The 17,665-nt window shown below is 38.1% G+C and overlaps 1 protein-coding gene across 8 annotated transcripts in view; it reads right to left on the reverse strand.

Moving 5' to 3' along the window:
* The window catches only part of LOC108025598 (cAMP-specific 3',5'-cyclic phosphodiesterase), a 139,344-nt gene that overhangs the window by 50,173 nt on the left and 71,506 nt on the right, over positions 1-17,665 (reverse strand). For 2 of the 8 annotated variants that reach the window (XM_050885230.1, XM_017096130.3), the window contains exon 1: positions 15,459-15,707. The exons of the other annotated variants lie outside the window; for them this stretch is intronic. The gene's annotated coding sequence lies outside the window, so the exon portion shown is untranslated. Of the gene's footprint in view, positions 1-15,458; positions 15,708-17,665 lie in introns of those variants that run through there. 8 annotated transcript variants of the gene reach the window in all.

Consider the following 17,665-nt stretch of genomic DNA (forward strand, 5'->3'; position numbering starts at 1 on the left):
TGGCCGAGCGTCAAAATGACACAATCAAATTTATTGTGATTTAGTTTTTACTGTGCATCCCTCTCTGTTTGCCATGAATTTGTAGCTAACACACTTAACCCACTTGCCACGCCCCACTTGCCGCACATAACCTACACGCCCCTTTGGCCTCCTACCCTTGCATAATTCACGAAAAATGTTTTTTGCACTTTAAGGAAAATACACTCACACACACACACGCTCACTCATCTGCTAAAATAAAAAGCAGCAGAAGAGATTGCAATTAAATTATGTAGAAATATAATTAAGACTAAAAGTGTTGGCAAATCGGGTTAGCAGTGGACAAGTGTGTGTGTGAGAGTGTAAGCTAGTGTGTTTTAGTTTGGCCTGCAAAATTGTGTAGCCTACTTTTAAGCTGATTTAGCCGGAGGCCGAGAAAGTTTCTACGAAATTTATTACATTAAAGCCAAATATGAAACTCAATAAAATTACGAGCTAACCCAGACCACTTTTACCCATCATCGATTGCCTTTCATCTCGCTTTATGAGTCGTACTTCCCTTTGTAGCTGCAAATTGAATGGCAAACTGATGACGTCAAAGCGGACTTCTCGCACATTTCTTAGGTTCTTTTTTTCTTTTTCTCCGACAAATCCACCGCCAGACAGCTAAATTGCAATACCCTTGCTAAGTCTTGCATATATGCAAGACGCTTTTATGATTTGAACTCTGAAACTATTTTTTTTATTATGTCTCCTGAAGATCCTAAAGAATTCGCGATTTATTATTTTAAACCTTTCTTGTACAAACTCATGTACTCTTGGGGAGTTGTTTACACAACATCCATGTAATAAATAAAATAAAATAGTATATATTACTTAAAGTTAAAAACCAATTAGGGTATTAATATTTCGTATTAAATATTTATCTTCTTTTTTTTTCTTCAGGAGAAGGTGGACAGACAGCTGAATTTGTTCGCTGTTTTTTTCTTGGACTTGGGAATAGTCATAAAAATGGCGTGGCTCCCAGCAAGTGTCGCCCCCTTTCTCGGCCACATCCCACTGATAAAAAGGAAGAAGTCTTTTGACAATTAAATGATGCCAACGAGAACAATGAACCAAATGGACTGGAGGCGGGTGAGAAACTGGGACAGAAGGGCCGCAGCTGAGGCATCTTAAAAATGTTCAACTGTACCCTGGGTTGGGGGCTTCGTAAATGACGTTGCTTTTAGCGCCAGCCGAGGGAAACTCAATTAAATGTGACAGTGAAAATGCCGCCCGAAAGTATTCTTTATATATAAAAGCCAGGGGTTTTCGAGGGCCCGAAAGGGGAGGTCTCTAAAAGTCAGGTGTGTGTGTGTTCGCGAGTGGCGTTCCATCAGCGAAATTTGCTTTAATTTCATCAAGCGCCCAAAGTGTTGCTTTTTGGCCGGGGAAACAGCATTTTTTAGAGAGGTTTCATAAGGAATAAACCTTGAAAATGTTTTAAAGAAAATGCAAACTACAGTTTTAAACTGATATTTAAGTACAAAGTTTTTTAACAACATTTTCTTGCAAATAGCACAGATATTACATTTAGAAACATTTAAACAAACATTTAAACATTTACATTTAGAAAAATTTTAAAGAAATAAATGTAAATCTATCGGAATTAGCGTGAAAATTTCAGCGTTTATATACAAATTAAAATTCTACAAATTTTAAGGTACATTTTGGCTTTAAGATATTTTTATTTTCACCTGAAAGCACTAAAATCAGCAGCACTTTTAGACAAAGTGTAGCTTTAACTGGTCTGAAGGTACTCCCGTTTTTTAGCTTGATTTTTCGCACTTGACTGTTGTTAAAGCGAAGATGCTGGGGAGCAGGGCCATAACATCGCCCCCTCCCTTTCTGCCGCCCGCTGGCCGTCTCTTTCGCACAGTTGCGCCATCAGCGTTTTCATCTTTATCGCTTGGCAATGGCAGGCAGCAGCTGCCAATAAGCAACGATTATGCTTGTAGCTACAATCGACTGCCTACGGGTGTGAGTATCTGTGTCTCTGTGCTCCCTTCTGGTGTAGCTGTATGTGTATCTGTACCCCTGTGTGTGTTTGGTTGTGCTGTCTGTCTGACGTCTAAATGTGTGTTTGTACTAATGCCCGAGCAACAAAAATGCATGAGCACTCAAGTCAGCCTCAAAGCCAAAGCGCTTCCCAGTGTGTATTGAGTATCTGTGTGCTTCGCCATGCTTGTGTGTGTGTGTGTGAGTTTCGGTATCTATGTGTGTGTGAGCACATTGATAGCACTTGTGAGGCGTTATAAACTGCAAGCAGTTATAGCCATGGAAAGGCTGAACATAAAAATGTTGCCGAAACGGCAACAAAAAAAATAAACTTCACAAAAAATACAACTTCACCTGCATAACAACAGAATTTTCTATATTTAAAAAAAAAAATGTATTTCTAGTGGCTATGTGAAATCATTTAAAAGTAAGCCTAATAGCAGACTGTTAAAAATTGTATTACGTTTTTAAAGCCTACTTCTTTTTTTTCACAGTTGAGACAAAAAACATAAATATTTCAGTTAAATTTTAGCAAAAAGAATTTCCCTACAGTCTGCAATTTTTTCTCTATCCTCCAGCGAATTTTACCCAAAGGAATTTTTCCACTCGCCTTTAAAGTGGGGAAAAATATGTGCAAATATAAGTGAAAACGAAATTGTTGACTGTAAATAAGCTGTAAAACGGCGAAAAAGGAATTTCTTTGCCAATCAAGTTTGCTCTTACATATAAATTATTGCAAAGTTGAATTTAAATAGGCACTATCATGAATGGGTATATAGGTAGCAAACACCTCCCAAAATTTTTCAGATACCAAATCATTTAAGATTTAATTTTCCCTTAAGCAATACCCATTTGTTCTACTCTTAATCGTTTTATTCTCCATAGCTGAACTTCTCCTCATTGTTTTGTGCATAGTTTTTGCCCTCTTTTGTGATTCGATTTCCCCTGAGGACTGCAATTTGTTTATTAAGTTATTATGCAACAAAATTGAAACCGTTTTGTGCTTTTCATTTGCTCGCTGATCCAGGCAACTTAATTAGTTGATAATCATTTAATGCACTCGCCCGCTGAGGTTGAGTGGGTGGTTTTTGGGTGGCCGCCCGGTTTTCCGGGCTCGTTTGGCCAAGTGGATGGGTGGTTTTTGCTGTGCGTGGTGTGCGGTGAACTGAGATGCGTCGAGCAGCCACAAGGTGGAAATGATGGTGGATTGTCAGTGTGTGCATAAATTAAATTAAAATTAAATGTTTTAAAAGCGTTGATGATGACGACCTTGGCGCAAAAATGGCGGGAAAGTAGGAAACCATCAAGGCAGGGGGAAAAACCAGTCGGCGAAAAGCGTGGAAAAGCTGGCGGCTCAAGTCGGGCGAAGGAAGTTAAGCCAAGCCAATTGCCTTTTACCTTCGGGCATAATTAACCCCGGTCAGGTGATTACATATTTAATGCACACACACGCATGTGTGGCGGCGGCTTAAAGCCCTTAATTGATCGTTATGGCAACTCTATAGTGTGGCCAAAGCCCCAAAGTATGCTTTTAAAGCATGTGCGCGATGATTTGTGTAAGCCGCTGAGCATTTATTAAAATTAAAAGCAACAAGGGAAGCGGCGACGTCTAAAAGTGGGCCAGTGGCAATCTCTTGCAAAATCCGTTAACAGACACAATAAAGACCATTACACAACACCCACTTGCTTCACCCTGCTTATGGCTTTTTATAGCACGTTGATTGCTGGGCAAAAAAACGACAGAAAAAAATACCAAATAACGAAAATGAAAACGGCAAAATGAAAAGAAATTGAAAATGCCCGGCGAGCAGCAGAGCAGAATGATATGATGAGTGCGAGTAGAGTGGACGGGGCCTCCTACCCGATAAGTAGGTGAAATCCCTGCAGGATTTCGCCGCAAACATAAAAGAGTTGCCACCACACACAAAAACACAAAACAGGGCAGACACACGGCCGCACAGCCCCGCCGGTACAGTCTGCGCCAAAAGGCTTTTAGATAAAACGAATATTTTCGCAGGCTTGGGTACATTACAGAAAAACACAGATGTGCTCGAATTCATAATAGTGATACTCTATAAATAACTTAAATCTTTCCATCTTATTTCATTTGTAATAGGATAAGATGGTGTATTTAAAAATATACCACAAATATAAATGGAAATTCAATACTCCCGTTCTATTTCAAGCAACGCTAATTATTTGAAATTTGCCTATAAAGTAACGAAATTAATATTGTTAAAATACTTTTTATCTGTACACTTCTTATATTTCAAATCGATTTGGCTTTCCCATTCACATTCACATCATCGCAATTTCGTTTGGCCACATAAAAAATATCGTATAAAAATATTTGAAGCGCCGTGGGGAAAGCGAGGGAAATGCGTATGAAAATGGCATTAGAAATACAAAAAGCGAGGGACGCCGCAATAAACGGAGAAGAAGCCAAACAAAGTGGGCCAAGAGAGGCTGTTAAGGAGGCGAAACAGGAAATAAAATTCCACTTTAAGCGTTTTTAATACAAATGCAAATACGTGGAAGGAGTGAAAGAGACGGCTGACAGGCGTGCGAAAGAGACGGCGAGAGAGAGAGCTATATAAATGCGGTCACATTGAGGTATATTAATATATATTTCTGTTTGAGGGCACACACAGCGTCATGAAAGGGTTTTCCACCCACTCACATTTACCATTTCATTCACAATACGACTACAAAAGGGAGACAGGAAAAAATAAGGCTTTTGCTGGCCCATTTCTTTTCATAAACTTAAATTCCACCTTTGTGTACTACTTGTTGGAATAACTCCTTTAAAAAGAATTTACCAAAAAAGTATTATTTTTCATGATATTTATTTATAGTTTTATTAATGTAAAGTCCCATTTTCTAGTTGATAAATTCTACACATTTTTCTTGCAGTGCCTGCGTGTCACACATGTAAACAGACAGAAAAGTGACAGACAAAGAAGCTGCCAAAGGCTCTGGAAATAGGAGAAAATTGGAGAGAACTACGGGCCGCAAATAAAGTGCCAGTCGCAATCCAATCCAGACAACAATATGAAAAATAAAATACAAACAGGCGGGCAGACAAGTGCATATGAAAAAATCATAGCATAGTTTAAGGCGCCCCACACACACACCGCACACAACCGAATGCGGAGAAGCGGAAAAGCAAAAGAAAAGCGCTGAAATCGCAAAAGCGGAAGTGTAATAAAGTGCAAAAGTGCAAAAAGCACAGATAGAGCCCCAGAGTCAAGTGAGATAAGAACAATGCGAAACAAGAAAAGTCAAGTGTAAGAAGTGTCGCAAGTTGTTAAAGGCCGGGGAAATGGAGGGAGAAAGGAGCCGGAGAAAGGTGAAATGTGAGATGAATTGAATTGAGCAGATGCAAAGCAGCCGAGAATGCACAAAGAACACGACAAGCGACAGGCTAATGGAATACGAAATAGAAAAGGAGTGGGAAGAAAATGTTTTAAAAATATTAAAAATCATAAAAAATATTTTTAAAATAATCCATTTTAGGGTTAACTTTAAATGTTTTCTGTAAATTATTGTATGTTTCCTACCTTCCTATTTATATTCTTTATTTAACATTTAATTATCGCTGTGGAACTAGGAAAATGAGCAGCCACAAGTGGAAAACTTCAAGGTAGGCATGAAAATCGCATGTGTGTGTGTGCTTTTCTGGCGCACACAATCACAGAGAGTGTAAAAGTAGAATGAACGGAAACGTTACTAGCACAAGGACCTCGAAAAGTATGCAACATTAAGTGTCGTCGTTGCTTTTTTGTCCTGCCCGCTTTTATTCTTCTCCAGCCCCTTGGAAAACCCCCTTCTACCTGAGCATCTGGTTCTTATGTGCCATTTTCGCTGGCTGTCAATGTCCTGCGAAAAGTAGAGGTACATCTACATTATAATGAGACCTAACTTTAGGCTATTTGTAACGAAAAAAAAAATGGTATAATATTTTAAAGCAATTACCAATATTATAGCAAATATATTTCTCAAATTAAAATGAAATACTTTTAATTCTGCTTTGTACACAAAAACCTATATCTAAGAACCCCTTCCAAGAAAAATTGCAAAAAGTAAGAGCATTCCGCAGCTCTTTTGGCCAAAACAAAAAACTCAAAACTTTATCCACTTCCTCTACCTTTTTCCTTTATTTTCCACCAACTCATTAACAAAAATGCCCAAAAGAAAATAAAAACATCAAGTTGAAGGCAAGAGGAAACGACAACAAACGTGCTTGAGTCGTCTCTGGCATCTCAAAAAAGTCTCTTGAGAATAAACGAAGAATGTCTCGAGAAGAATATGAGGAAAGCGGAGGAAAAGCGGGGGAAAAGCGTGGGGAAAACAAGGAGCCCCAAAAATAAAAGGGGAAATGGAAAACAAGTTTGCTCACTAATCAACTTTCAAATGAACTGCAAGTCAAGTGTTGTTTTAAATATTTTCCTTTTTTTTTTTGTTTTTTTTTTTTTGCTTCATCCTCTTTTTTGGGAAAGTAAAGTTAAATTATGAAAATGTCAAGAACAATGTACATGTGTCATGTGTGAGACCACCACCCACACGCATACGCATACGCATACTTATATAAATTAACAAATGCCAAGAACAATTTACATAAAAATATTTGTGCCAAAAAGTTTTCAACACACAAAAAATGGAAAGGGAAATTTTCCATATGAAAAGCAAATGTGTGGGCAAGTTTATCAACTGAAGCATCGCCTAATCAAGAACTCGGGAACCCGAAACGCCGACCGCACAATTTACAGCTTTTCGCCCCCCCACCGAAAAGCCCTTAAATCCCCATTCTCCCCACCTAAACGCCGAGTGTGTGTGTGTTTTGTATTTGCTCAAGTTGAAATTTTCAATTTGAGCACACAAAACTCATTAGGAGACAACTTGTAAACCCTCGAAAAATACCATTAAAAAGGGGCAACAAATTTTGGGATAAAAGGAAATTATCACAATTCTTTGCTTGCTGTTTTGGGGCATAAAAATAACCTAAAGTTTCGCTCAAGTTCGAATTGCTAGCTTAAGGAGTCATGCATTTTGTTGCCTGTATTGAAATGGAAAGCATTTTCTTTTAATTCATTTATTTGTTCTTAGCCAGTGTTGAAAAATGCTTAAAACGGGGTTGGAAAGTACTGAAAACAGTCTTGGAAAATGATGTATGACACAACTTTGTTATAAATCAAAGAAAATTATTTAACAAAACTTGGGTAATTCGATTAAATTGATTTGATAAATTGATCCCTAAGTTTATCGGCAGTCAGGTGTCCTTCTCTAAGCCTCACGTAATGCCTTACGTAATGCCTCACGTAATGCTCACGAGTGCGTTCGCTTTTCGCTTTCGATTCAATCAATTCTTGATGTCTTTATTAATATTTATGCGATGCTGCCGACAATCTGCGTATCTGTGTGCGAGCTTTTACGTCAGAGAGCTCATAACGCTGAAGTCCACCCCCCCCCCTCCCATTTCCCCCTAAATTTATGCAATGAAAATTTTTTAAGTGCTTTAATTTTATTTGGTGAGAGTGGGGGTTTCGAGTTACGCTTCTTTGGCTCGTGGATTTTATGTAATAATTCGATTGTGCTCGGCCAAAAAGCGAATGTAATTTGGCCTATCGCCGTGTTTATTTTTTCACTTTAATTCCTCGTTCTAAGGAACCAGCACTTTACAGTTTCTCATATACCTTTTTTTTTCGGTATTTTGTTTTTTTTTTTTATTTCGGCTAATTCCCTTTGCAGCCATTAATGGTCACGCCCCCCGCCCTTTGCTGTTTCACCTTTTGATAAGTCAGCTCACGTATTCGGTCATTAGATCAACTTTAATGCAATGCAGTTCACGTTTTTATTTACTTAGATCTCTTGTCTTCTCTAACTCACTCCTTCCTTCCTCAGTCCGTCGCTGTCTCACTGAACCGGAAATGATAGGCTATCTGGGGAACCGAAATTGGTAGTAAGGTGGAGCAAATGACCACCAATTTAGGGTTTTCAATGAGTTCACACATCGTTATCGAGGGGCCAGTCTAGCCAAAACAAAAATGGAAGTAAGTTTTAGCGAGATAAAGCTTACATACCCCTGCAGTTAAAACCATTTCTGTGTTATGATAATTTTAATTGGGAATTATAAGCACGCACTTAGGGAATTTATTTTTTTTTCATAAAATTAACAACATATCTTTATTTTTGTTTTGTTTTTTTCATATACTTCAAATCATTTTATAACACTCTTTGATATATAATTTTTTTGTTGGAAAAACAAAGAATTTATTTTGGAAAGTCAAAATTCTTAACTTGACTGCATACTTTTAGACACCTTTGCCAGAGATTTCAAAGCCCCAGTGATTTTTATTGAAGGTACACCACAGTAATTTCTGTTCAAGGCGTATCCTTACCTACCCCAATAAAACCACAGCCCTCATAGTTTTATCTGGCAACCCTGGCACCAATCAAATTCGCATCCCTGCTCCTTTCCCCCCAAAAGCAGAGGGGAGGAACAACTTTAATTGAAATCTTTGCTCTGAAAGCGACTTTATGCAATTTCAAAATACTTCCTGACCCAGGAAGAGAGGCGGGGCCAAAAAAGGGGGGACCTTGCTTTGGCTGCTGTGCAAAAGTTTTGCCAAACAACTTTGGCTCAAAGACAAAAGCACTGGCAGTGGCCAAAAAGGAGGCGAAGGACCAAGGAAAACAAGAAAACGAAGCGAATGGCAAATGGCAAATGGAAATTTGTTTTCCTTTCCCACCAGTCCAAAAACCAAAAAAAAAAAAAAAAAAAAAGAAGACTCACACACACAAGAGGCAAGCAAATAGAGTGACAGTTGTTGCTCCTTAACACAGATTGATGGTCCCCCGAGGTGGTACAGTTGCGTCCAAAGGGTGGAAAACTCACCTTTTTGGCGTTGGCCAAACTGCATCGCACCACGCTATGGCGGTAATTATATATTGGGCCACAGATATATGGCAGAAATGATCGGTCATTAAGCCATAAAGATCGGGCCATTAACTCGGATCGGATCATAAAACGGCAGCCGATGAGCCCGGCTAATTGTGGGCTTCGCAAAATTGGTTCAACAATAATCGTAATCGCACCTAGCAGCTGGCAAACAAATTCGGAAAGCGAGTCTCTCTAAAAAGGGGTTACTACTTTAGGTGCTAAAATAACAGCCATAAGGCGGGGAATTGCTATCACAATAATATATCATAAAATGTAATAAGTAAGTATTATTTAGAAATATATATTAAAGTAATACTAATATGTAATTATAAGTAACAGCAATAAGGTGGGGAATTGTTATTATAATAATGTACTATAAAGTGTAATTAAGAAGTATAATTAAATAATATATCAAATTAAATTCTAGTATGTAATTATTCCTTTTTTGATGTCAAGGAAATATCATTTTATGTTATATTTAATACAAGAATACTATATATTTGATACTCTTTAATCCCTAACATAATATTATAAAAGATTAAAAACAAATAACACTCTTAATTTAGCCTATATAATTTTAAAAATACCAAAAAAACAAGAAATGACTTTGCCATCACATAAACTCCCTCAAAAGCCAGACCTTATAAATAGCATTTATATGGGGGGCTTATGGTTCGGTATTTCCACGACCATAAAACTCAGACCAGGTTCATAAACGGGGTTCTGTAAATTGCGTCGTTTGTCTAGCGAGTTCATTTTCATTCTCTCGATTGTAAAACCCTAACATTATTGGGTGCAGATATGAGGGCAACTAATTTTATAACGATCATCAAAATGGAAAAGAAATATATATAGAACAGCAGGGTAATGAAAACCAAACAAGGAAATTTATCGAAGTCGAGTTTTATGGATTCGGTAGCCGAAAATGTCTGGGTCAGTTTATAAATAGATAAAGGCAGACATTTTCAGCTGTATAGAAATATATATTATCATACATTTTCATATCAACTGTCCGTTTGAGAGAAAGCCACATCCGCTGGACAGAGTTGAAACCTCTGACATTGATGTGGATTTTCCAGGAAACATCAACGGAAATTAAAATCCATACTTTTCAATGCAAATGCTTTTAGTACAAACCCTACTTTAAAGTTAATTAATATTAAGCCCTTGAAGGCGATTAAAGACTTGGCTTCTATTTGAATATTCCTTTTATATCTCTCCATTTTCCAGCGATCTTTCTCCTTTTATGCCCCTGGGCGATTCGTTTTCATTTCGCCAAACAGTTTTATGGCTCCCCAGGAGGAGCACACACACGCAAAGTGAAATGAAAACTTTCTTTTCCACCTGAGCTGCAAGCGGCATAAATTTCTCATTCCGCCAAGGAAATGAGAAAAATAAAGAAAATGGAACGGGCCAAAGGCGACCTAGTTTCTGGCCACCCATTCTTTTTCGTTAATTTCCAGAGGAGCAACAGGAAGCATTTTTGCAAATTCCTCTAGTCAAATAGAACCTCAATATGCCCCCACATATTTTTAATTTACTTGGGGTTCAATTATGTTTACTCCATAGTAATAGGTAGACACCTACTTATTTTTCCCCCTGCTTATGAATCCCCCTATAGAGGACACACACACACTGGCCCAGCAGTTTCCTACGCATTTTCCACGACGGTTTTTCTTGACATTTCGCAATTATTTGCTGCGTCTGTTCGAGGAATGTTGGGAGAAATTCTACTTGCACAGGAATTTTCAATGTAAATAGTGCTTCAAAGGAATTGAAGGGTGGGCTTATAGAGGGTATTGAAAGTGGCACAAAAATTATGAAAAGAAAACAATAAAAAATAAATAATAAATAATCTGGGAATTTATATAATAAAGTAGAAAAGGTAGTTGCTTGTTTGCAATTAAGTATTAAAAATTAAATTAATTTATGTTACCTTTTCTCCTGCTTCAGCATATACTACGTCTGTCTCCCTCGTTCATCGTATTAAAATATCGACGGGACTGTACACCCAAACCTATCGAAATTGCATTAAAAACGATCGACCGGCTGCCTAACCTTTTGGTAACCTATGCATGTGACCTTTCATCGCATGCAGCTATCGCATCGAATTAATCAAAACTTTTGAGTTATCCAATTAGCGCGCGTCGAAAAGTTTATCACCTCGCCCATAACATAACCTCAAACCTCTTAACCCCTCGGGGCCCCCAATCGGAGGAGTTCCCTATTTGCCGGCGGACTGGAAATGGGAATCATAAAAGTGAGAAACGAGCGAAAGAGATGGCCTTGCGCCGGCCGAAAGAGAGGGGGCGATGTGCTTGCGGTGAACTCCATACAACGCGTAATTGCTCGACGCGAAAGAGACGGGTATACGGGCGATAGAAAGAGACGGGCATACAGATTCCCATTGCTTACCGTTATGGAGATTGAAGATGCGAATTGGGCGGTGGGCGAGTCGTAAAGTGTAGCAGCTGTTTAGCAGGAAGGAAAACATAAATGAAAATCAATAAATAAAAATTTTATCGCACATAGGGGGGTAGCGAAATACAAAAAAAAAAGGAGGCTTAAATTAACTCACGCACACACACACACGCATAGCCCCGAAGGAGGCGAAAAATCGTTGGGCGGCGGAAAAGTGTGTGTTTTGTGAGTGAGTTTTAGAGCCGAACTGCGAAAACCGCCGAACAAAATCGATAAATCTGCAACCACACAGTGGGCGCCAAAAGAGGACGGCACGCTAATGCAATTGGCCAATAAATCATCGCATAAAACTGCATAAAAATGTCGGGCCGCACACAAAAAGTGTAACCGGGAAAAGTGAAAATGCATTGGAAAAAATGCACTACAAAATATTTGTTTGAAATAAGAGAGTAAATTTACTTTAAAGAAGAGTTTGCCACGATAGAAATGAAGAACGTTACGCATCCTGCATAAATATATTGAATATAATCAACATCCTATGGCATTGAAACTCCACATTTAATTTCTCTGCGTGCACAACTAGCTAGAAAAAGAACCCCCTCGGCTTAGTCAATCACAGCTGAGTGCATCCAGCCATCAATCAATTAATCAATCAAATAAATGTCCGACAACGAGCGGTTCTCAATCGTTTACATCAGTCAGCAATTTGCTATCAATTAGATAATGGCTTATCGGCAAAGCGATTCTAGTGACGAAAGCAGCTCACACCCTTTCCATATTTTTTTTCAGTCTTGCTTAACCCACTGAGCACACTTCAGCATGATTTATGGCTAAAACGAGATGGCACTAGTTATAACCTCTCGAGAAGCCCGAAAACTGAAAGCTACCAAAACAATCGCGGGGACACATATTAGCCATAAATCTGTATAACACTCGCGGCCATAAATCAATATTTAAATGCTAATGGAAAGGCACGGGCTACAGCAACAATTAGCGGCTAACAGTGAGCCATAAAAGGCCAGAAACACCGGCGATTATCTCGGACAGTCTAAGAGACTCAGACGGCGCCAAACAAAACAAAGCGATCCAATCAAATCGAATCGAATCGAAATCCAATCGAATCGAACCGACTCGAATCGGATCAGATCCGATCACTTGAACCTCGCCCCTTTGGTTTTTCCACCATGCGATGGTCTAGTGCAGTGCACAGTGGCGTTCATAAGTATGTAGCCATTTTTACAAAATATTAAATATTGCATTAAAAGGTTGATCCTTCAGGATGCAATCAAAAAAGTCAGTTGAAATAAAAAATGTACCAACTTTTTGTTAAGCTATAAAAGGGTTTTATTTCATTGGGCATTATTTCACTGGGCGATATTGCACCCACCTGATCCTAAAAGGTTAATATACTAGAAATCTATTATTACATTAAATAAAAAATATATTTTTTTGTTTCTATTTCTATATTACTTCATAAAATTTATGTATCAAGCATCGTTTTTTTTTATTTCTCTTTCCCTTTTCCGCAGTGCACTTCCCGCCACCACCTACATTCGCGGTCATAAAAATGCACTCAGCCAGTATTGCCAGCATTGCAACTATTTATAGACTTTAATAGCTTCATCACAATTTAATGAATTTAGCAAAATGCATTAAAGCGGCAAATAAGAGTATAGCCATGGCCATAAAAATATAACCACTGCCCGATCGCAGAGGCTGCAGAAATGGGCAAGGGGGATAGTGTTTGGCACCAAGACGCTTTGGAATTCCGTGGGTTGTCTCGGGTGTTTATTAATAGCCGATACGTGACCAGAAGTACGACTTCGAATTATTGCCCACTTCGTGTGTGACAGAGCAGAATATTATTCAACGTTCTATTGGGGGGCTACCCAAATGGAATTGAAAACAGGGCTAGCTACAGCATATCATGTGCCCCATTGAAATGTTCCATTTTTATCTTAAAAAAACTTTTTATTTAAAAACACAAGGCGTAAGCTTATCAATAAGTAAAACGAGATAAAATAGATCATATGATAGAATATTGTTCGTCAAAAAAAGATAGAGAATTAAACGAACACAATGCACAACATTCTGAATAACAACTTGGGAATTATAGCGCCAACATGACAAAGGATTTGTATAGTTACACCATTTCTAGCTCGTGGTCAAAAGTATGTAAGTTTGAAAGTAGTAAGTATGCCTATAAGTCAAGAGTGTGCTTTAATTTTCACAGAAATTGTTTCAATAAAATTCCGGTTTCTCTCAGTGTCAGCATTGAAAAACTTTTAATTTGTTTAGGCAAAAAGCTGTTGGTTTTGATGCAAAACAGAATGTTAACTCCAGATTTTCTTCCATCCGTTTGTTTACAATTTTAGCTTTGATTTCGATTTGCGCCGACCAAGCCAAGCAGCAAATAGAATTTTGCCTCGAGAGTAAATAGGATAAATGCTGGGGGCGTGCGCCTGGAAGGGCGGCCAAATGGGAGAGCGGCTAAGTAGGAAAGCGGGAAAATCGGGAAAAGCGGGAAAGGGAGCCGAATCCAAAAGCTGGACCCGTGGTAAATTACATTTAAGAAAATCAACGCCCGATGCCCGAATGGAGTTCAACTTTTCGCAGTGAAAAGCGGCAACGTTGCCGCGCGAAAATGAGACGGGTATAGGGTCTGTGGAAAGAGAGGGCGACAGTCTGAAGGATCCCATTCAGTGGAAAACGAGAGCTGAAAATTCAATTTGATTTGATTTGATTTTCGTTCTCGTTTTCGTTTGAATGCACAGCAGGAGAGGCCGAGGAAGAAGAGCCAGAAGATGATATCAAATTAGTTGAAATAGAAAATAAAATCAACGGCAGGAGTGCGGGCCGGATAAGTAAGAGCAAAAGTTCCAGGGAAAACTCCAACTGATCAGCCAACCTTTCAATAAATTACGATTTTATCCCTGTGAAATTTGGTATATGTACGTTAAAAAAGCCTTTATATCAAAGTGATTCATCGAGAAATGTGTTTTTCACTTTGCATTTGAGATGATATAGGGGTAAAAAAAAAAGTGCCAGTTTAAAAAAGCAATTTCAAGGAAATATCAAGGTCACACTGCTCAGCTTTATTTGTTGCACTCAAAATACAGTAGTTGCCATCCCTGGACTAATTTAAAATTTGGTATACGGCTATTTAGGACATTAGATGTGTACTTGGAAGGTGAAAGAAATGTCAAATAATTCAGAGATTTCAAAATAAAGGCAAGGTTACCTATCAAACATAATCATAGGTGTCCATGGTAAACAAGTGTACCATAATTTATATGACTTTTTTAACACTTCTTATCGGACACACATAAAAAATAATAAAAAAAAAGAGACTCGCGTGTCTAAAAAAAATGTAGGCAAACATAAAAAAGATTTTCCATTTGCTTGTTTGTGTGATATATTTCTTTTTTTCGGCTCGTAGTTGTTGCGCTGATAAAAATCAACAATCGCTGCTCTGCTGACGTCGACGCCGACGTCAGCGTCGTCTCGTGCGGCCGGCGAAAATGCTTCTTTTCTCCTTTTATTTTTTTCTTCTTATATTTGTTTGTTTGTTTGTGCTTTTTTGGTTTTTTATCGCAACTTTTAAACTGGGCCGCCGCAATTAATTGGAAACATTAAAATTTGTCAGCGGTTGGGTGTTTGTTTTTTATTTGTCCAATTAATGCTATTTCTCTTCTAATTGGAATGTGCTTTAATTTTAGATTCTTATTTGCATAATTTTGTTAGACTGGTTTCTCGATTTTTTATATTCCAATCTTTTACCGCTTATTTAAACCAAGGAATTTAGTTTTTTTGCTCATTTAATTAAACATTTGCTTTTCCTTTAATTAATTTAGATTTGTTTTGTTCTCTTGCTCTACTTTTGCTCTCTCTCACTCTCTTTCGCCTTCCCCCTCCTCTCGCACGACACACATCTTCCTCTCTGTTTTGTTTATTTGCCCGTTATGTTCCACTTGTTTTGTGCTTTCCACCCCTTTTCGCCCCCGCCCGTCCTCCGCCGAGCGCCTCCTGCGGCGCCTTCTCTCGCCTCTTCCTCTTCTTCGCCTTAATATTATGCACACACTTCGATTTCGCCGTTCTATTTTGTTGCTTTTTTTTTGGCCAGTTTAATGCGCGATTTTTGGACCGATTTTGGGCGTTTTACGGAATTGTTCACGAATTTCGCGTTTGGCGTTTTTGCGCAATTTTTTTAAACGCAATTTGTGTGTGCGGAGCGAACGGCGAACGTTGTTATATGACGGAGACGATGAAAACGATGAAAACGTTGAAAACGTTGGAAGCGAAAGCGAAAACGACTGCCTGCGCCGGCGTCGCAGTCGCCGCCGGCAGAGCAGTTGGCGGCGAAAAACGAAGCGAGGCGAGGCGAAAAACGAATTCGAATTGAGGCGAAGGCGAGCCAGGCAGGCCGGCCAGCGAGTGCGAGCGAGAGGCAAGGAGTTCACTGAGGGAAATACTTTTGGGCTGTCTTTAAGGTATGTAGTTTGATTATAATTAATTCGAGGTGTTGGAAAAATTGTAAGAAAATTATTTTTGCTATGGAAAATATTTTTATAAATAGGAGAAGAAGAGGCTTTTACTCTAATAATTGTGACAATAATAATAGGAATTAGTAATATTTTTACAAATATGGTATATTTTCAAGAAAAGCTTTTATATCTTTTTGTTAAGTTTAAATTTGCAATACAGTAGCTTAAAGGATTCATGGAAGAGGTGGAGACTTTTACTCTAATAATTGTGACAATAATAATAATAATAATAAAATTTAATAATATATTTGCAAATTTGGTATATTTTTACATAAGGCTATGCATAGATTGGATTTAGTTAAAAGATTATGATTTTTCAAAAATTCTTAAAAATATATATCAGTTGGCAATCGCTTAATAGTTTTTTATTAATAATAAAATATAATATCAATATTTATAAAGTAAATTTAATTGTGACTAGCGCACTAATTTATAAGTGTTCTTATAGTTGTAGCGTTAGGAAAAGTTAAAACCAAAATAAACAAAAAATTTTAAAATACTTTCCAAGTTAAAAAAATACTAAAAGAAACAAATATTTGAGCATGTTCTGATAGCTTGAGTGAACTGTACCACATAGTGCCATGGCATTTTCTTGCAGTGTAGCCCAAAATAAGCGCCAGCGTAGATGCTTAGCCTAATGCGAAAAAGAGAGCGCGCATAGAAGCAAAAGAAGCAATTGAAATTGAAAGTTGTAATGAGACAGCGACTTGAGATTCATCATCAAACAGCTGCCGCTGCCCGGCGCCCTCTCGCTCGCACAGTAGCGCCCTCTCGCTCCCCCTACCGCCCCGTAAGCAGTAGTGCCCTCTCTCTTCGGCAAACAGCGGAAATCCAATTACAAGCAGATCGGGCAGACACAGCGTCGTCGTTCCCTTTTTTTTCTCATTATTTTCCCTTTTTTTTTTTTTTTAACTTCTTCTGCACAATGACTCAAAAAAGTGCCGGAAAAAAGGCAAAAATTGGGATGTGATGTGCAAAAAAGTCTGGCTAAAATACGTCAGTGTGTCTGTGTGTATATATAGGGGAAAAATAAAGGAGGGAGACTTTTAAATTGTTGTTCGGGGAATTCAAATTCAGACACATGTAAAATCTGCATACACATGTAAGCACACTTGTGTGATTTATGCAGCCATAAATTGGGTGTCATACTTTGCCAGCTTAATAAATTAAACCATTTTCTGGTTGCTGCAATCAAGTCGAATGTGCAATCAATTTAATGGCAATTTTCCCAGATTAATTGACTGCCAAATAGTTTTGTTTTTGAAATTCTGACAGGTTTTCAAATGCTAGGGATGGGTTTTCTATCGATAAAACGATTGTCTAGGATTTTAAAGATTTAAAAATATATACTTAGAGCCCAGTGTTTTATTCCACAGGTTTGCTTAAATATAAAATGCTATGGCACTTTCTAAAAAAAATAAATTTTCTATCGAAACTTTATCGATAAAACGTGAGTAGATGATATTTATAGATCTGTTGTACGTATTAAGAAAAATATATAGACACGCATATAACCCAGTGTTCTATATTATAGCTTCGCTAATCTCTTGGCTGCTTCCCCATATTCATTTATCACATGTGATAAAAAGTTAAAACGACAATGGCCTCGAATTTATTTGCTTTTCTGGGGGGCTTTCGGTGGACTCTACAAAGCGTGCCGACTCCTTGGACTCTTATCAGCCAGCAGCAACAACAACGGGTGATTTCTTATCACCCGACCGGCTAAAAAACCACATACCAATAA

The sequence above is a fragment of the Drosophila biarmipes genome, chromosome X, assembly GCF_025231255.1.
Source record: "Drosophila biarmipes strain raj3 chromosome X, RU_DBia_V1.1, whole genome shotgun sequence".
Taxonomy (NCBI): domain Eukaryota; kingdom Metazoa; phylum Arthropoda; class Insecta; order Diptera; family Drosophilidae; genus Drosophila; species Drosophila biarmipes.